General features: G+C 44.6%; 1 protein-coding gene across 1 annotated transcript in view; it reads left to right on the top strand.

Moving 5' to 3' along the window:
- The first annotated feature begins 3,553 nt into the window (after positions 1–3,553).
- ZFAND4 (zinc finger AN1-type containing 4) overlaps positions 3,554–21,380 on the top strand; it is a 76,025-nt gene continuing 58,198 nt past the window's right edge. Inside the window, exon 1 of the mRNA XM_073596526.1 lies at positions 3,554–3,861. The gene's annotated coding sequence lies outside the window, so the exon portion shown is untranslated. The remainder of the gene's footprint in view (positions 3,862–21,380) is intronic.

Raw genomic sequence — 21,380 nt, 5'->3', positions numbered from 1 at the left:
GCAAGGAGTGTGTCCTATGCCTGCTTACTTTTGCTGATAGGTGTCCCTCATTCCCATCTCAAAAAGTTGGGAGGTGTGCTTTAACCACTTCAACGCCGGGCACTTTCACGCTCTTCCTGCCCTTTGAACGACAACTGCATGATCATGCAGTACTGTACCCAAATGAAATAATTTTTTGAGACATATCGATCTTTCTTTTGGTGGCATTTATTCACCACTGGGGTTTTTATTTTTTTGCTAAACAAACAAAAAAAGACTGAAAATTTTTGGGGAAAAAAAAAGTTTTTCTTCATTTCTGTTATAAAATGTTGCAAATAGGTCATTTTTCTTCTTCACTAATGGGCTCTGGTAAGCTGCATTGATACTGAGGGCACTGACTATCACTGTAAATGTGTCCTGTCAGCCTTGCTGGTTATCGGCTTTCCTTTCCTCACCCATTGTCAGCGTATGAGGAAAGGAATGTCGATAACCTTCAAGTTTGTTTACATGTAATTGGAAGCTGATCACATGGTAAAGGGTCACTGTGATTGGTTCTTTACCTCAATCTGTGATCAGCTGTGCCCAAAGGTCACAGGGCATGCGAGAGGTGTGTTCTGGGAGTACATCCATGGACGCCCTCCTAGAATAAGAGCCGTGCTGTAGCCATCCTTCAGCTATGGTGCGGTACTGAGGTGGTTAAAGAAAACCGTTTGTTTCTATTTAAAGATGAACTGCAGTCTGCTCACATAATTTGTAATAAAAACATCTTTGCCATTCTGAAGCTTCTCTTCAACCATTTTGCATATTGTTTTATATATACTGTGATTCTGTACTTTCCAAATATGCTGCAGAAATCTCCCTTCACTGAGTCTGGCTGCACACATTTTAACTGTGGGCAGCTGAAGCTGCTGCCTGTTCACTTCCTGGATTTACACAGACACCCAGAGGCACACTTCCAGCTCTGCAGCCATCATTAGCCCTCTTATGACTCACCCCCCCCCCCTCCTGGCGAACTTGAGAGAGAGATGTGTGGTTTGAACACCGTTTTCACATGTGGGTGGGACTTATGTATGCGTTCGCTTCTGCATGCGAGCACACTGGGACAGGGCGCTTTACTTTTTTTTTTTATTGTTAACCTTAATTTTATTTATTTTTTTTTAGTTTGACACTTTAAAAAAAAAAAAAGTGTTTTTGATCACTTTTATTCCTATGACAAGGAATGTAAACATTGTCATAGGAATATGGCATGACAGGTCCTCTTTACAGTCAGATATGGGGTCAATAAGACCCCACATCATACCTCTAGGCTGGGAAGCCTGAAAAAAAAAAAAAAAAAATCTCAGCTTCCCAGCTGAGGCAGCGCCATTTGAATGCAGAGGCCGGGGGGGGGGGACGTCATAACATCGCGCCCAGCCTCAGAACGATCATAGTAACTCCAGCGACCATCTGGTCTGCTGAAAATCTCTATGGTAAACATCCAGGGTCGGTGGATCCTGTCTCTGACTCACCGATGGCAGCGGTGAGTCGGTAGAAGCACCGGAAGGCGACAGGAGGGGGGATGTTCCATCTCGACACCTGTAAGAACGATCAAGGGGCTGAACAGCCGCTATGATCATTCTAACAGTGCAGGGAATCGCCAGGTGAAAAAGACAATATCTGAATGATGCCTGTAGCTGCACCCATCATTCAGATATACCTGCTCAAAGTCAAGGACGTCATATAACGGCCGGCGGATGGGAAGTGAAGTGCGGCAGATTTGCCGCAAGATCATTTTTTATCGGGGAGGCGGGAGAGGCCCCCCCCTGCCGTGCTCCTTTTGTCTCTGCCGCTTACCGGAGCCGATCGCGTCCTCTCCCCTGACAGGCCTGGAGCCAAGTGAGGGAAAGATGGCCCCTGCTTGGCTCCATAACATTAGATGGTGGAAACAATGTCAAATGTCAATTCCGCACAATGGTCTTAAAGGGGATTTTTTTTTTTTTTTTTTTTTTAATGACATTACATTTTTTTTTTTTTTTTTAATGACATTACATTTTTTTTTTTTTTTGTATTGCATTTAAGTGTAGATATGAGATCGGAGGTCTTTTTGACCCCAGATCTCACATTTAAAGTGGAGTTCCACCCAAAAATGGAACTTCCACTTTTTGGATCCCCCCCCCCCCCCCCCCCTCCGGTGTCACATTTGGAACCTTTCAGGGGGGAGGAGGGAGTAGATACCTGTCTAATACAGGTATTTGCTCCCACTTCCTGGCATAGCTCACAGCGGCGCTTGCGGTGACCTATGCCACTTCCGGTGCCTACACTCTCCTCCACCGCTGTATTCTGTTAGACACAGAACACAGCAGGGACCTGAGAGGACAAGCAGCGCGACTCGTGCATGTGCAGTAGGGAACCAGGAAGTGAAGCCGCACGGCATCACTTCCTTATTCCCTTAGCCTCGGTTCACACCAGAGGCGGCACGACTTGCAGGTCGCCTCACGACTGCCGGGGCGACTTGCAAGACGACTTCTGTATAGAAGTCTATGCAAGTCGCCCCCAAAGTAGTACAGGAACCTTTCTTCTAAGTCGGAGCGACTTGCGTCGCTCCGATTAGAACGGTTCCATTGTACAGAACGGGAGGCGACTTGTCAGGCGGGTAGGTCGCCTGACAAGTCGCCCCCGTGTGAACCGAGCCTTACCGAGGATGGCGGCGGCAGTAGTAGCCGCCAAGCTGAAGGATGGATCGGCTTTGGCTGCCGACATCGCAGGCTCCCTGGACAGGTAAGCGTCCATATATTAAAAGTCAGCAGCTGCAGTATTTGTAGCTGCTGGCTTTTAATATTTTTTTTTTTTTCAGCGGACCTCCACTTTAGGGGTCCTGTCGTATTTTTTTTCTCTTCCATGGGATGTTTACATTCCTTGTAATAGGAATAAAAGTGACCTCAATTTTTTTTTTTTCTAAAAAAGAGAGAGTAAAAATAAAAAGTGAAAAAATAATTTTTTAAAGCGCCCCGTCCCGCAGACCTCTGTAACTCAAAACTGGTGACCTGTAAAAAATTTAAAACGTCGCCTATGTAGATTTTTAAGGGTCAAAGTTTGTCGCCATTCCACGAGTGGGTGCAATTTTGAAGCGTGAGATGTTAGGTATCAATTTACTCGGCGTAACATTATCTTTCACAATATATTAAAAAAAATTGGGCTAATGTTACTGTTGTCTTATTTTTTTTAAGTGTATTTTTTCCAACAAAATTGCTCTTGAAAGAACACTGCACAAATATAGTGTGACATACAGTTTTGTATTTAGCTGATTTAATCATTTTAATCGCGCTTTTCCCGTTATTAAATCACAATGTAAAAAGCTCCTCGTTGGCCTATAAGCCTGGCACGCAGCACCCCGCTAACATAAGACGCCTCTGCAGCTTCCGGGCGGCCTTCACCTATCACGTGACCCGGATCACTCACCGCCTTCTCCATAGAGAAGAGAAGTCACATGAGCAAAGTTACTAAGGCCACCGCGTCGTGCCGTAACAACAACAGACCCCCACTGACACGCCCCCTTTCTGGCAACAGCCCAGTGCACTGTCTTCTTGACTCCACCCACCTCTCCTATTGGCCGCCGCTGGGGCGAGAAGAGAAAGGCCCCCGCTGTCTGCGGTGAATGGTCGGTCTGCCTGTCAGTCCAGGTCGTCACAAAGGAGAGGCGGGGCGAGAAGGCGGAGCTCCGGATCAGTCGCTGGGGCGGGGGGAGTCGTAGTGGGGTGAACTGACTGCTAACAATCGGGGGGCGATGAGCGAGTGATGGTAGCAGCCGGCAGTGTCGGGAGAGCGATGAGCCGATTACTGAGAGCGATGTAGGCGGTGTGTGTGGTGCCCCCCGCTGGGTGATCTGCAGAAAGACATGCAGAGGTAGGTCATGACCTCCCCTAACATCAGACACTCTACACTACCATCCCTGTAGCCATTGTCAGCACATCGTCCTGGGGTGTGATCACAGCACTCCATTATGGAGAAGGGTGACACATACCTGTCCCATCCCCCATAATGACATCCATGGATCACAACCTTCTCCAATCATGGTCCTCCTTGGTGGTGGGATCTCCATTGTGAATGAGAGACAGGTCTCTGGAATGGCTGGAACACATTAGGGCTCATTTACATTCTTTGCACTGAAAACAATGGGCTGCTGACACATTAAAAAAAACAGGATGAGTCAGATACTTGACACATTCCAAAATGTTACCTTGTTCATTGTGGTGCCAATCAGAATCCAGTAAATGGACCCTAAAGCATGTGTAAGCCCAATCACTTCAGTCCCTGTTATGATGACCCCGCCCCCTCTGATGCCTCCATCTTTGAAAATCCAACACAGGCACAGATGTGGTGTAGGGCTCTATCCAGTCTTCAGCACCTGGCAGAGACCTCAGGCACATTTTCGCACGCACCACATTTTCTTGCACATGTGCAGACAAACCTGAGATGTGGGACCTCCATACCGGTGGCATCTTAATGCATGCGTTGGGAAGGCCGCCATGCATGTGCGCAGATGGTCCTTTGCTGAGCCTGAAAGCAATCTGCATGCGCATGGAAACTGGTGGCACTCGTGCATCAGCACCAAATGTCATTCTCACCTAGGTGAACCTGCCAGGAAGGTCCATGTTCGGGCTTTTCCTGCTAGGGTAAGGTGACAGCACTGTGTCCCAGCTGCTCTCCTACGTTGTTACACTGGTGTCCGACGAAGTCTTGGGGGAGGGGGTGGACATGGCTTCTGGCTTGTTTCGCCTTCTCTCATGGGGTCTCCCTTCGGGGGAGCCCCACCTAGTACTTGGGTGGGTCTGTTTTGGCAGATCACCCAACGCATGGGGTCTGTCTGGTTTCAGGCAGATAGACCATGTGAAGTACTCCAGTCCCCGTCTGAAGCCTAACGCCCCGGAGGATCAGGGCTAGGGCCCTTTCTCTTCGGAGGAGGACTATGTGTACACCCTGTGCATGTTTTGTGTTTCACTTTTTTGGTGTGCACTTTTTTTTGCACAGGGTGGAGTTCGAGTGTGTTCACACACACAGCAGGCTTTAAAAAAAAAAAAAAAAACTGGTGTCAGATGAAGACTGTAAATGGCCTTTTCAGCCTACATTGGTCAAATGTCATCACCAACAAGCACGTAGAGAGGACATGTGTGAAAGGCTGCAGGAGGTCAGCCATGCTGAGAAGGAAAAAGTAGAAACAATATGTATTTTTTTTATCTATAATACTCAGTGCTTTAGCCAACTAAATCTCATTCCGTTACGGTTTGTATCTACTTTAACCTTTTTGCTTCCAGAGTCCTTTTTTTTTTTTTTTTTTTTTTTTTTGCGTATGTTAAAATAAAATAATTTTAGGCCTGAAGATTAGTTAGACCCCCCCCCCCAAACATATATTTTCTAAAAGCTGAGAATAAACTGGTGGTAAACATATACTAAGTCTGGGTTCACACTGATGCAATACGGGAAATGGAGTGAATCCTGTGAGTTTCCCACACCGCATTGAAATTGTACAGCGCTCATGCACTCAACACTCAAAAATATATTACCCCATTCTTATTTACACCCAATATTCCCGACAGCTTGACCTTGCAGATGACTAATTTCTGGATGGATAAGGCCCTATTTCGCTATGGTCAGTTGATAGACCCTAAAACCAGATTACTAAGATCTTTCCAAGACGCCTTTGATATTCCCAAACAGGCTTTTTGTTAGTTACTTGCAAATACGGCATTACGCACAATCTCTGGTAACGAATCTTCAATTTTCTCCTTTAACTGAATTAAAAAAGCTATGCCTAGAGGGCTCGTCCCCTAAGGGTATGATCTTGCCACCTATCAGCTCCTGATCATGGACTTATCGCCAGCCGGACCTCGGCATACCTATATGGGTAAGTGGGAGCAGGCCCTGGGTGTAGATATACCTCTGACGACATGGCAGCTCATATGGTCGCAGGCCTCTAAGAGCTCCATCTGTACGCTCTATAAAGAGAATCAATATAAGATTCTATTCCATTGGTACCAGACCCCTGACCTGCTCCACTCCATATACTCCTCGGCCGACCCCCGATGTTGGCCATGTTGTAAAGATAGGGGAACGTTATTTCATGTCTATTGGACCTGCCCTCTAATCATCCCCTATTGGCATATGGTGCAATCCCTGCTTCAATCCATCTTTGGTACTGGAGTGCTCCTTGACCTGAGGATCTTTTGGGCCTTCCACCTACCTCTTTCTCTAAAATATCAGAAAAACTCTTAGCACACGTGCTAACTGCAGCACGGTGTTTGGTGGCCCTAAAGTGGAAAAAGAGGGAACCCCCCTCAATATCTGAGCTACACTCCAGGATCAGAGATGTCAAAAGAATGGAGTACCTGACGGCTTCTTTAACCACTTGAGCCCCGGACCATTATGCTGCCTAAGGACCAGAGGTCTTTTTCCAATTTGGCACTGCGTCGCTTTAACTGCTAATTGCGCGGTCATGCAATGCTGTACCCAAACGAAATTTGCGTCCTTTTCTTCCCACAAATAGAGCTTTCTTTTGATGGTATTTGATCACCTCTGCGTTTTTTATTTTTTGCGCTATAAACGGAAAAAGACCGAAAATTTTGAAAAAAAATGATATTTTCTACTTTTTGTTATAAAAAAAATCCAATAAACTAAATTTTAGTCATACATTTAGGCCAAAATGTATTCGGCCACATGTCTTTGGTAAAAAAAATGTCAATAAGCGTATATTTATTGGTTTGCGCAAAAGTTATAGCGTCTACAAACTAGGGTACATTTTCTGTAATTTACACAGCTTTTAGTTTATGACTGCCTATGTCATTTCTTGAGGTGCTAAAATGGCAGGGCAGTACAAAACCCCCCCAAATGACCCCATTTTGGAAAGTAGACACCCCAAGGAAATTGCTGAGAGGCATGTTGAACCCATTGAATATTTATTTTTTTTGTCCCAAGTGATTGAATAATGACAAAAAAAAAAAAAAAAAAATTTACAAAAAGTTGTCACTAAATGATATATTGCTCACACAGGCCATGGGCATATGTGGAATTGCACCCCAAAATACATTCAGCTGCTTCTCCCGAGTATGGGGATACCACATGTGTGGGACTTTTTGGGAGCCTAGCCGCATACGGGGCCCCGAAAACCAATCACCGCCTTCAGGATTTCTAAGGGTGTAAATTTTTGATTTCACTCTTCACTGCCTATCACAGTTTCGGAGGCCATGGAATGCCCAGATGGCACAAAACCCCCCCAAATGACCCCATTTTGGAAAGTAGACACCCCAAGCTATTTGCTGAGAGGCATGGTGAGTATTTTGCAGCTCATTTGTTTTTGAAAATGAAGAAAGACAAGAAAAAACATTTTTTTTTTCTTTTTTCAATTTTCAAAACTTTGTGACAAAAAGTGAGGTCTGCAAAATACTCACTATACCTCTCAGCAAATAGCTTTGGGTGTCTACTTTCCAAAATGGGGTCATTTGGGGGGGTTTTGTGCCACCTGGGCATTCCATGGCCTCCGAAACTGTGATAGGCAGTGAAGAGTGAAATCAAAAATTCACGCCCTTAGAAAGCCTGAAGGCGGTGATTGGTTTTCGGGGTCCCGTACGCGGCTAGGCTCCCAAAAAGTCTCACACATGTGGTATCCCCGTACTCAGGAGAAGCAGCAGAATGTATTTTGGGGTGTAATTTCACATATTTCCATGGCATGTTTGAGCAATATATCATTTAGTGACAACTTTGTGCAAAAAAAAAAAAAAAATTTGTCTCTTTCCCGCAACTTGTGTCGCAATATAAAATATTCCATGGACTCGACATGCCTCTCAGCAAATAGCTTGGGGTGTCTACTTTCCAAAATGGGGTCATTTGGGGGGGTTTTGAACTGTCCTGGCATTTTATGCACAACATTTAGAAGCTTATGTCACACATCACCCACTCTTCTAACCACTTGAAGACAAAGCCCTTTCTGACACTTATTGTTTACATGAAAAAGTTATTTTTTTTGCAAAAAAATTACTTTGAACCCCCAAACATTATATATTTTTTTAAAGCAAATGCCCTACAGATTAAAATGGTGGGTGTTTCATTTTTTTTTTCACACAGTATTTGCGCAGCGATTTTTCAAACGCATTTTTTGGGGGAAAAACACACTTTTTAAAATTTTAATGCACTAAAACACACTATATTGCCCAAATGTTTGATGAAATAAAAAAGATGATCTTAGGCCGAGTACATGGATACCAAACATGACATGCTTTAAAATTGCGCACAAACGTGCAGTGGCAACAAAATAAATACATTTTTAAAAGCCTTTAAAAGCCTTTACAGGTTACCACTTTAGATTTACAGAGGAGGTCTACTGCAAAAATTACTGCCCTCGATCTGACCTTTGCGGTGATACCTCACATGCATGGTGCAATTGCTGTTTACGTTTGACGACAGACCGCCGCTTGCGTTCGCCTTAGCGCGAGAGCAGGGGGCGACAGGGGTGCTTTATTATTTTTTTGCTTTTTTTTTATCTTATTTTTAAACTGTTCCTTTCATATTTTTTTTTCAAATCATTTTTATTGTTATCTTGGGGAATGTAAATATCCCCTATGATAGCAATAGGTAGTGACAGGTACTCTTTTTTTGAAAAAATTGGGGTCTATTAGACCCTAGATCTCTCCTCTGCCCTCAAAGCATCTGACCACACCAAGATCGGTGTGATAAAATGCTTCCCCAATTTCCCAATGGCGCTATTTACATCCGGCGAAATCTAAGTCATAAAATGCTCGTAGCTTCCGGTTTCTTAGGCCATAGAGATGTTTGGAGCCACTCTGGTCTCTGATCAGCTCTATGGTCAGCTGGCTGAATCACCGGCTGCATTCTCAGGTTTCCTGTTGAGACAGGAGAGCCAGAGAAAAACACGGAAGACGGTGGGGGGGGGGGGGGGGGAGGCATTCCCTCCCACGGCTTGTAAAAGCAGTCTAGAGGCTAATTAGCCGCTAGGATTGCTTTTACATGAAAGCCGACCGCTGGCTGAAAAGAATGATACCAAGATGATACCTAAACCTGCAGGCATCATTCTGGTATAACCACTCAAAGTCGTGAATGGCGTACCTGAAGACAAAAAAATGGTTAACAATAAAGCACAGTAAACGGTAAAGTATAAAAAATTGCATACCTGAAAAGCAAACATGATAAAACATAACAACAATAAAACATTGCAGAATAGAATACAGTAAAAAAGAGCAGAACAATAGAGAGAGAGAATAGAGAGAGAGAACAATAAAACGACAACTATTTTTTTTTATTTTATATATATTTTTTTTTTTTTTTACACTTTTTTTTCTAACTAACTTTTATAACTGTAACCGGTTCCAGGTTTGGGTCTCTCAAAATGCGATGGCATCTTGGGAGACCCTGTGAAAGTGTGCCTAGTCTGTGCAATGCTGTACCCTACGCTAATACTCAACTAGTGAATGGTAGCGTTCAAAACATTCACCAATGCAAAGACCAGGATTGTCAGGACAGGAGGGACAATAATAGCGGGTGTCACGCCTATATACGCGATTGCTGCAGACACAACATCTTTTTTGGGGGGGTTCATTGGGTAGGGGTACTCGGGAGGACATAAAAATGCCTCTCATGCAGCCGACTGCATTTGGTTGGGGATGTGAATGGGGGAAGTACGGGCGCTGCAGAAGTGGTGGGTTCCCAATTAGAATTGGCGAATGCAGCAGGAAGGGCATTATGGGCACAACGGGCCTGTGTTTGTCTTTTTGGTGGCAGCGGGACACTACTTGTGCTTGCCACCTCACCAGCTTGAACTGCACTTATGGGACTCGCCACGTCACCAAGTGTTACTGCAGTGCTGGTTTGACTACGACCGGGGTGTACTACGCCGCTGGTGCTTGCCAGTTCAATAAAAATCTACCAAAAAAACTGTTAGCGATCGCAGGGATCAGGCCTGACTCTGCGAACGCTGCAGTTATGCGTTAAGTGTTTTGTAAGTGACAGTGATCGATCGATACTGCACTTGGGTGGGCTGGGCTGGGCCGGGCGGAGGGGCAAAATGCAGGTGCTAGCAGGTATCTGGGCTGATCCCGCTAACACTGCGTTTTTGGGAACCCTAAACTGCTCGGGATGCTAGTATAGATCTGATCGGATCAGATATTGATCCCTTCAGATACTATACCACTAAGGGAGGTGTACGGTGCGTGCGTGGGTGTTAGCGCTACTGGCGCTAACCTGACGCTGCCTGGGGCTGGTGCTTGCCAGTTCACCAAAATGCTACCAAAAAAACTGTTAGCGATCGCAGGGATCAGACCTGACTCTGCGAACGCTGCAGTTATGCGTTTAGTGTTTTGTAAGTGACAGTGATCGATCGATACTGCACTTGGGTGGGCTGGGCGGAGGGGCAAAACGCAGGTGCTAGCGGGTATCTGGGCTGATCCCGCTAACACTGCGTTTTTGGGAACCCTAAACTGCTGGGGACGCTAGTATAGATCTGATCGGATCAGATATTGATCCGTTCAGATACTATACCACTAAGGGAGGCGCATGCTGCATGCGTGGGTGTTAGCGGTACTGGCGCTAATCTGACGCTGCCTGGGGCGACGCATATCACCGCCGGGCGATTAGGGGGCTAAACCTTTATTCGGTAATAAACGGCGGGTGCCCGGACACTATAAAAAATAAACGAACTAACCAGCGTCAACCGTAACGGTTATACGGTGATCAGTGGTGAAAGGGTTAACTAGGGGGCAATCAAGGGGTTAAAACATTTATTAGATAGTATATGGAGGTCCCTGACGCTATAAAACGCTGACGGCGAACCTAAATATTTACCTCACTAACTAGCGTCACCAGCGACACTAATACAGCGATCAGAAAAATGATCGCTTAGCGACACTGGTGACAGGGGGTGATCAAGGGGTTAAAACTTTATTAGGGGGGGTTAGGGGGGTACCCTAGACCTACAGGGGGGTAACAGTAACTGTGCTAACACTGTAACTGTCACAAACTGACACCATGCAGTAATCAGAAAAAAAAAAAAAAAACCTGCTTGGTGTCAGTTTGTGACGGGGGGGGGGGGTGATGGGGGGGGGGGGGGGATCGGGGTGTTTTGTATGCCTGGCATGTTCTACTGTGTGTGTGTGTTGTGCACTCACATTGATGTCTTCTCCCCTCGGCGCTGGAACGGAAACTACCGAGCCGAGGGGAGATGACATCATTTCCTTTGCTGCTGTTTAGCATACAGCAGCAAAGGAATGTTCCCATTGGCCGGCGGCGATCGCGAGGGGGGGGCCACGAACGGATGGCCTCCCCCTCCACTCCGATCGCCGGGGAACAAAACGGGACCGCCTCGGGCACCGGGGGGGGGGGGGTCCGATCGGACCCCCCACCCGCGGGAGGCAAATCACGTACATGTACGTGATTTTGCCTGCCCGTGCTGCCTTGCCGACGTACATCGGCGTGAGGCGGTCCTTAAGTGGTTAAATGATACTCTTGATAAACATAATCAAGTATGGGAGCCCTGGGTCCTGTTGGAGACTCCTGTGACCTAATGCTCTGTATTTCTCGATTACCTTTGGTTGACCCCCCCCCCCCCCCCCCCCGGGTGGTCCCGGGTTTTGGGGACGGGTGGTTGTCCTCTCTCCTTTTCTCTTCCTCTCTACTTTCTTACTTTCTCAACCTTTTCACTATATCTTTCTCCTCTTTCATTTGTTTATACGCCTTTATATAGGGTAGAAATTCAAAGGTCATCAGTTTAGAGTTAACCATGAGTAATTGTCGTAAAATTATTGTTCTCACTCCAGCATGAGCGCCGTTATGTAACATGCTTAACACAATTGATGTTCTTGAATGTTTTTGTCCCTTGGGTGTACCCTCCCCTTTTTTTTTTTTTTTTTTTTAACCTTTTTCTCAAGTTGTCTTCCAGGACAGCACCCTGAGAGATGACTGGTCCCACCATTTGAGGCTTTCCTGCTTTTTGGCACGGGGTTGGATCAGGCCCTTTCTAGGTCTACAGAGACGGGCAAGAAGTTTCCCATTAAACCTAAGGACAGGGGAAATTTTTTTTTTCGAGGCCCCCAGGCTAAAAACCGGTTTGGTGATAAAAAGGGTACCATTAACAGGTGTTGGGGGCTCTGGAAAGGCAAACAGAAGGGAGGTCTCCTCTTCCACAGCCAGAAGTCTGCTGACAAGGATACCAAGTAACGTAAGGGTAGGGGGAAGACTTTCCCACTTTCTCTCTCAGTTGGAAAGGATTACTCAGAGTCCCCACATCCTCCAGATTGTAAGAGAGGGCTACAGACTAGTTTCTCAACTCTACTCCCCCAAGTTTCCTTTTAACCCACTTGCCCAAGGACTATCAAAGCAGTGGCTATCTTGCGCAGTGTCAGAAAGCTGGCAGAGCAGGGGGTCATAGTGCCAGTCCCAGAAGGACAGTGCAGAGAGGGATTCTACTCGCACATCTTCGTAGTCCCAAAGCCCTCGGGAAAGTACCGCATCATAATAAATATAAGGAGGCTAAATACGTTCCTGCGGTACAAAAGGTTCCACATGGAAAGCGTCTATACTCTCAGAAAGCACCTTCTGAAGGATGTATTTATGGTAATGATAGACTTGAAGGATGCCTCTTCACATCCCTATCTTTCCAGAGCACCAGGATTTTCTAAGGTTCGCGATACCCCGGAGCAGAGAGTGCAGCAGTGGCAGTTCTCTGCCCTACCCTTCGGACTGGCAGCTAGTCCAAGAGTGTTTACAAAAATTCTAGCAGAGGTGGTTGCATTCCTTCATCTCCAGGGGGTAACGCTGATTCCCCTATCTCGATATACTGGTTAACAACCAGAATCAAGATCTCCTTCTCTCCGACCTGGCCAAGGTAGTGAGTACCCTGGAGTCTCTGGGATGGATCATCAGCCAGGAGAAATCCTCTCTGGTTCCTGCCCAGACCAAGGTCTATCTAGGATTCCTGGTGGATTCAACAGCACAGAAGCTTGTTTTACCCCAGGTCAAAGTAGAAGGGCCTCATTTCAGCTGTAGCATCCCTTCTAGAATTAGAGGAGCCCTCTTACATAGGGGTCATGAGAGTTCTGGGACTGATGACATCCTGTATCCCAGTGGTTCCTTGGGCTCAGCTCCATTCTAGGACTCTCCAGCAATTCCTCCTATCCTCCTGAGACGGAGAAAGAGGAATGATGGACAATAGGGCCCCCATTCCAGCAGAGGTAAAGGAGTCTCTACGGTGGTGGCTCTACCCTCAGAGGCTGCAGGAGGGACACCTTTGGGGCCAACTCCAACCTCTCAGTATAACAATGGATGCAAGCGCCTGGGGTTGGGGGGCCCACTTAGAGGAACTTCGAGCCCAGGGTGCCTGGAACCAGGGTCAGAGGAGTGCTTCCTCCAACTTCCGAGAACTCCTGGCGGTTAGAGAGGCCTTAAGGGCCTTCGAGGAAAAATTCAGGGGCTGAGGAGGTCCAGATCCTTTGCGACAATGCAACCGCGGTAGCATTCCTGAATCATCAGGGAGGCGGTAGCATTCCTGAATCATCAGGGAGGCACCAGGTCTCGCTCTCTTCTGAACCTGGCTCTGGAAATCCTCGGGTGAGCAGAGCAATGAATCCCCTCTATTTCAGCAGTACATATAAAGGGGGCATACAAAGTTGAAGCGGACTATCTCAGTCGGTAGCCGATTCACCAGGGGGAGTGGGAATTGAACCCCAAGGTGTTCGCCCCTTATGTGCCGGCACTTCGGCAAGCCAGAGATCGATCTCTTCGCCCGCAGAAGGAACAGAAGAGTGAAGAGATTCTTCTTACTCGGGAGAGGGGTTCAGAGGGGTTAGACGCGCTGGCCCAAGTTTGGGACTTCCGCTTAACATATGCCTTTCCCCCCTTAGTTCTAATCCCGAGGATACTGCAGAAGCTAAGTCTCTAGGGCTGCAACTAACGATTATTTTCATAATCAATTAGTTGGTCGATTATTGAATGGGTTAATAACCTTAAAAAAAAAGTGTGATGTATAATTTAGTTAATATGTAAAGTTTTTTTTAAAAAAAGCAATTTATTCTTAAATATCTCTATGCAGTTGTAAATATAAACAACCAACTATATGGTTAGGGAGCAAAATATTGAATCCACTCTGAGAATAACAGAAGAGATATACTGTATATACACTATTAGAAGAGAAATACAGTTTTTTGGCCAATTTGTTGTTGGGCAGATTAAAAAATACAAATTGCTGCAAAAACGCATTACATGCTTTTCTGCAGCTTCTCCATTGAATGTTAAATGAACTGTAGTGTGTTTCTGCAAAAAGCACCAAAAAACACAAAGATGTGAACCAGGTCTAAGACGTTTAGTAACATAATGGGGTTAAAAAAAACTAAAATGAGCCCTTTATAGTACAAAAAAAGCAAATAATCGCTACTGTAAAGGGTTCATTTTTTTACTGTAGAACTGTGAAGTAATATTTACAATAGCCATTATTTGCTCTTTTTGTAGTATAAAGTACTAATTTTATTATTTTTAACCCCATTATATTACTGACCGATTAATCGATTCTGAAAATAGTAATCGATTAGTTGTCGATTAATCGATTAGTTGTTTCAGCCCTATAAGTCTCTCAGAGGGCAGACTGATTCTGATTGCCCCATGGTGGCCCAAGAGGACCTGGTTACCTTCCCTGGGAATTTGGTCCATAGCTCCCCCTCAGCATCTTAAAGTCAGGCCGGACCTTCTCCTTCAGGGCCCAGTCTGCCACCCAGATCCAGGCTTCTTCAGGCTACGCCTTTGCTCTTGGATCTTGAAAATCTGGGGAGTCTTCTTGCGCTGGTGCCAGGTGAAGGGGACTTCCCAACGAGAAATCCCTGCCATCCTGGACTTTCTCCAGGATGGCGCGGATCAGGGGCTGGCGACCAAAACACTTAGGGTTCAGGTTGCAGCCTTGTCCTGTTTTTTGGACAGGCTTTGGACCCCCCTGATTAAAAGGTTCTTGTTGGTCAGAGATAGACTGTCCCCAGTGCAGATGAGCAGTTTTCCACCCTGGGACCTTTCATCTCTCAGGGTGCTGTCCTGGAAGACTACACAGAAACACCATTACCGGTAAGTGTAACTGGTCATTTTTTTTTTTTTTTTTTTTTTTTAACTTAGTGTTACTAAACCCAGGACACTACATTCACTATATCTGGTCTCCCACAGAACATGGAAATGCAATTATTTTAGTAAATATAAACTGCTAAATACCTTTTCTCATCGGCAGTTAGAGCAGTCTTGTGACTTCTATCAGTGTCTGGTTAAAGGTTGTAGGAGGAGTTTTCATTCTACTCTGACTGTCCTATAAGGCTGCCTAACCCTCTGTCTGGACCATGCTGATTGGCCCTGTGCTGATCACATACACTTTCCAAAGAAAAAAAAAAAACTCTAGAAATACACACCAAACTGAGCATGTGCATCTTGTCCCCAAGCCTCTGTTTTATCAGGAGATGGTTTAGGGACTGTGAAAGAAGGAGAGAACACCGGATTAAACAGCCTTTTTACAAAATGCAGAGGATTAACCCCTTAGGTTCCACAGTGAGTATGCTTTACTGCATATGCAGACTGATTTTACTGGTGTGGGTTTAGTAACATTTTAATTTTATTGCTCTCGCATAGAGATCAAATGTGATGGCATTTTTACTTTGACAGGTTCTCTTTCGTGAGACATCAGGGGTCTATTAGACTCCTGATGTCTCCCCTGAACTCCGTTGAAGCTAATAGAGCACAGATCATGCTCCACACCAAAACAAAATCCTCATCACTTCTGGGTTCTTACTTGATAGGGGAGATTGGCAAACTTAGGGAAGATACTCGAGGGGTTTGTGGAAGTGATCGGGAGTGTGTGTGTGTGAAACCCCCCACTGCCACTGACATACATCAATGACAGTAAAAAAGGTTAAACCCCCAACTGAACTTGTAGGTTAATCCAGCTAAATACATTCCAAGTGCCTCCAAAACAAAAGGTTTTTCAAGTCTTTCAGTTTGTTTACTTTAGAAAGCAAGTATTATATAAAAGGACCACAGTCACTATACCATATCATAACCCACACAAAAAAATTAAAAACTAGACTTTACTGGTACACATGAGATGACACAATTCATAAAAATTATTACATTTATTTTTGTTTTACAACATATTTAAAAGAAAATTGTTTAAGCGTGGTTCAGCATGCAATTTCCAAGAAACAATTAGTCTATGTACAATTTACATAAGACCCCTTTCACACTGGGGCAATGTGGGCGTTAGCGGTAAAGCTGGTTTTAGCGGTGCTTTACCGCTGTTATAGTGGCACTTTTCTGCCGTTAGCAGGGTGCTTTTAACCCCCGCTAGCGGCCGAGGAAAGGGTTAATAGCGCCTGTTTTGCAGCGCTGCCAAAGCGCTTTGCAGGGGCTTCGGCGGCGCTTCCCGTTCATTTCAATGGGCAGGGGCGGTGGAGGAGTGGTGTATACGCTGCTCCCACACCACCCCAAAGATGCTGCTTGCAGGACTTTTTTCCTGTCCTGCAAGCGCACTGCCCCAGTGTTAAAGCACTCGGGCTTGCACACTGGAGTGGCCTGAGAGGCAATTTAAAGGAGCTATTTTTAGTGCTAAAATGCCTGAAAAGCGCCCCAGTTTGAAAGGGGTCTTATATAGGTTGTTTTAGATCCACAAGGTCAACGCGTTTCTCATACATAGCTTCTTCAGGACCCTCTTGGAATCCAATGAGAGAATGGAATCCAGCTAAACAGAAAACGGCTCATACGCGCATTTGTTTATTATTAATCACATATTACTCATATTTCCCCACCTTCCAATGTGCAACTCTGTTACTGGAGCGAATAGAGGAAGCAACTGGATTGGAATGAACTTCTGACCTGCATACTTATTCTTCATCATAATAAAGAAATCATTGACACCATTCAGATAGGTAAACAATAGGCATATTATGAGGAAGTCTTCAATGGCAGCCCCATATTTCTCCCATTAGAGAAACTGTTTGATGGCAAACTCTTCACAGAAGAAACACAATTTCTGTTTCCACTATTAAATGAAACCCCAAATATTTATTCATTTGTGTGAATGGGATTTCAATGCACTTTAACGCACAAGAAAAACGCACCAACATTAAAACAAAGCTAACAGATCAGAGCAGGGTTTCTCAACTAGGATTCCTTCAGAAGTTGTTGGAGGTCCCTTGAGCAATCAGCAATTTCTGCCTCTCAGGTTCCCACTTTATACCATTGATCTTAGCTACCTGTAAAGGGAGAATTCTTCCCACTGACCATCACACTAATGTATCATGAGTTGTAGATCTAGTCATTTTTAGCAGGGGTTCCTTGAAACTGGAAAGGTATTCAAGGGTTCCTCTGAGTTGAAAAGCTTGAGACAGGCTGGATCAGGGAGATGTCAGAAGGGGCGATTGAGGACATGGGTGCCTGACTAAAGATGGCCATACACTGTACGGGTTTCGTCTGCTTCATCAGTTAAATTCGCTCATTGGATGGCTCTGTTGGCTGCCTCTAGCCCAATATCCCTCAAATGAAAAATCAAAGGAACCAGACAGCCAAACGGCAGATGTGGCTGTTATTTGGGGGGTTTGGGCAGAATCTGTTAAGATTACTTTGTTCAGCCAGCAGGCTGCACAAAAAAAAAACTGTATGGCCAGCTTAAGGTGACACTAAACTCTGGTTTAAAATACATTCTCATAAAAGTACCTTCTATTGCTCTCCTCTTCCTCCAGTTTTTAGTTTTTCTGTGAGGTGAAATTTCTTTCAGCAAATTCTGCTGTGATTGTACTTCCTCTTAGAGGGTGGCTATGTTCATTCTCCATGGTCCCACTGTATGTAAGAACATAGCTTGCTTGTTCCTGAGATGGAATATGGGATTTGTATTGTGTACAGAGCAGTGCACAGACCACCAATATCGTTCACTGCTTGTTCCAAACATAAGGGGGAGAGAGAGAAGAGGTTTAGGAGCCAATAGAGGATGTTATAAGGAGGCAGAAAAACACAGTAAGAAACCATTTCATGAAAAAAAGTTTACAGGACCATTAAATAATAGATTGTATGGATGATTATTAGAGAATAAGGATGTTGTTTAGTGTCACTTAAAGCCTAAGACCCCTTTCACACCGAGGGTGTTTTGCAGGCGCTATAGCGTTAAAAATAGCGCCTGCAATCCACCCTTAAACAGCTGCAGCATTGTCTCCAGTGTGAGAGCCCGAGGGCTTTCACACCGGAGCGCTGCACTGGCAGGACGTTAGGAAAAGTCCTGTCAGCAGCTTCTTTGGAGCAGTGTGTTTACCGCTCCTCCACCGCTGCTCCCCATTGAAATCAATGGGGCAGCTCTGGGATACCGCCAGCAAAAAGCCGCTATTGAGGTGCATTGCGGGCGGTTTTAACCCTTTCTCGGCCGCTAGCGGGGGGTAAAAGCGCCCCACTAGCGGCCGAAATGTGCCGCAAATCCGACAGTAAAACACCAATATAAATAGCGGCGTTTTACCTCCGACGCTATAGGCGGCTTGGTGTGAAAGGGGTCTAACTGTAGGGATTTTAAATAATAAAAAGAAATGCAGGGGGGTGGGCCCACACTGCAAGAGTTAAATGCTCATTTTTGTATTTAGGGATGCACAATGCAGGCTCTATTACTCACCTTTTTATACCCCACTCACACATACAATACAGGGACACCAAGGAAAACGGGTGTATAGGTGCTGCAACCTTCCCACATAAAAGCCTTGCCCGGTGCTCAGACTTTAAGGCGGCTGACACCTCCAACAATCATACCAGGATAAAGGAAAGGGGTGGTCGGCACTCAGGATGACATCTAAAATAGTATTTCCTTATTAAATGCATGTACAAAGCTGTAAAACGTCCTACGCGTTTCGGACGTTAGTCCTTAGTCAGGGACACCAACTCTGTACTGTACGTTGAGGAGAGTGGAGCCAATCACAAAAACAGGTAGTAGGGGACAGGGAGCACGGCCTCAGTCCTGGAGGTACCCAGCTGGAACCAGGAGTAAAGCCTCATAAACACGTTATGATTGTTGGCCAACCGAGCATCTGATTTTTGTCAAAAGGGCGTGTGCCAGGATCTTGTCTTGCATACTAACGGTACACAATTGTCGTGCAACAAACACGAACGTAGTGACATACTATGAGGAATTTCGGCTCTTGAGCGTCACTTCTGCTAATTTCGTGTTTGGTGAGCATTGATTCCGAGCATGAGTTGACTTTTTTGTGTGACCGATTTGTGTACTGACCATACAAAAATCCAACGTCAAACCGGTGTCTGCCGAAAATTTACTAGCCTGCCATCCAACATTTATTGGCCGAAAGTTGGACAACAATTGTCAAAAGGAGCATACTAACGGTAAGATTTTAGGACAACAGTCTGTCAACAGACAATCCCCTGCCAACAATCGTACCCTGTGTATGAGGCTTAAGGTAAGAATTTACTCATTCCCTTCCTGTGCACCACCCCTGGACATAACAAGCCTTTAACCCTTGCAGTGCAGAGTGGCAGGGAGATCTGTAAGGGGGAGCTTAATTTCTAACGATTGTTTTTAGAAAATTGAAAGTGAACATAATTTTAAAAAAGTCACAATTTTTAAGTGCAAATGACATACTGTAGGGTGAATTTAAAGAAAAGATAAAAAAAAAAAAAAATATATATATATATATATATATATATATATATATATATATATATATATATATATATATATATATATATATATATATATATTATAGTATTTGTTTGTTTTTTTGTATGTGTGTGTGTTTATAGCTTGCATTGCTTTGCAGTTTAGTCATTAGTTGATTATTTATACGTTTTCATTTAGGCAAATGAGGCATAAACTACCAATTACTAAAAAAATCTCACATTCATTTTCTTTTGTTTCTGTTAAAGCCATTATATTCCGCAATAAACGTGACAAAGTATATTAGTAGTAAGCTAGTAAAGAATTGTAGCAAGTTTTTCTGCTAGTGCGACAAAGGTTTGAGCATCATTTGCAGTTTAGATAATAAACAATATAAAAAGAAACCTTTTAGGTGAAGGCTTTCATTTATCCAGTATAATTAGTAGTGGTTGGCCACATTCGACTGCCCCTGTTCTATAACGTTCAAGACATTTCCCAGCCTTTCATGGAGATGTGGCTTGGATAAGCTGTGGAGCATTTTCAATTTTGTAGAGCCAGACAAATGTATTTTACTACTACTAGCTGTTTTAGGGCACCAAATATCTGTAATCTGCCTCAGAGAAAATTTCCATCATACTGCAATTTTGAGAGTACAGGAATGTACTATAAAGCTTTCGAAGTGATCGTACAATAATCTGATCGTTGGCACACAGCATCCAAAATTTTCCAAAGGGACAAACCTGAAAAATTTTCTCGTATGATACCAGATTGTACGATTTTTGCTTAACCATTTGCAGACTGACCACCGCCGGTGACCTGCTCCCGCTGTGATTGGACACGGCGAGAGCCAATCGGCAGGTCTTGCAGACCCACCAATCATTCGGGATAAAGGCAGACCGCTGTTCTGTGACAGAGGAATGTGCTGATCCTGTGTTTCTACTCAGCAGGAACACAGATCTTTACATCCCCCCAGTCAAGGCACCCCCCCCACACACACACACACAGTTAATACTCCTAGGGAATACAGGTAACCCTTTGATCGCCCCTGACGTTAACCCCTTCCTTGCCAGTGTTCTTATACAGTGATCAGTGCTAAAAAATATACTGGTCCCCAGAAAGTGTAAAAAATGTCAGGTGTCTGATTTGTCTGCCACAATATCGCAATCCTGCTATAAGTCACCGCCATTACTAGTAAAAATAAAAATATACCACAGTTTGTAGCCGCTATAACTTTTGCTCAAACCAATCAATATACACGTATTGGGAGTTTTTTTTTATTTTTTTTTACCAAAAACAAGTAGCAGAATACATATTAGCCTAATTGATGAAGATTTTTTTTGTTTTTTTTTTTTTAGATGGGGAATGTTTTAGAGCATAAAGTAAAAAAAAAAAAAAAAATTTTTTTTTATTTTTCAGACCAGAGCACTTTTTTCAATTCGGCACTGCGTCGCTTTAACTGACAATTGCACAGTCGTGCAACGTGGCTCCCAATTTTTTTTTTTTTTTTTTACTAGTAATGGCGATCAGCGATTTTTATTGTGACTGCGACATTATGGCGGACACATCGGACACTTTTGGTGATATTTTGGGACCATTCACATTTATACAGCGATCTGTGCTAGAAAAATGCACTAATTACTGTATAAATGTGACTGGCAGTGAAGCGGTTAACCAGGAGGGAGTCCTGAAGGGGTTAAGTGTGTCCTAGGGATGTGTTCTAACTGTGGGCGGGATGGGCTACGTGTGTCATGACACTGATCACCGC

This window comes from Aquarana catesbeiana, linkage group LG08 (assembly GCF_042186555.1).
Source record: "Aquarana catesbeiana isolate 2022-GZ linkage group LG08, ASM4218655v1, whole genome shotgun sequence".
Classification (NCBI taxonomy): domain Eukaryota; kingdom Metazoa; phylum Chordata; class Amphibia; order Anura; family Ranidae; genus Aquarana; species Aquarana catesbeiana.
Note: the sequence above shows the minus strand (reverse complement) of the source record. Positions and strands in the feature narration are given on the sequence as shown.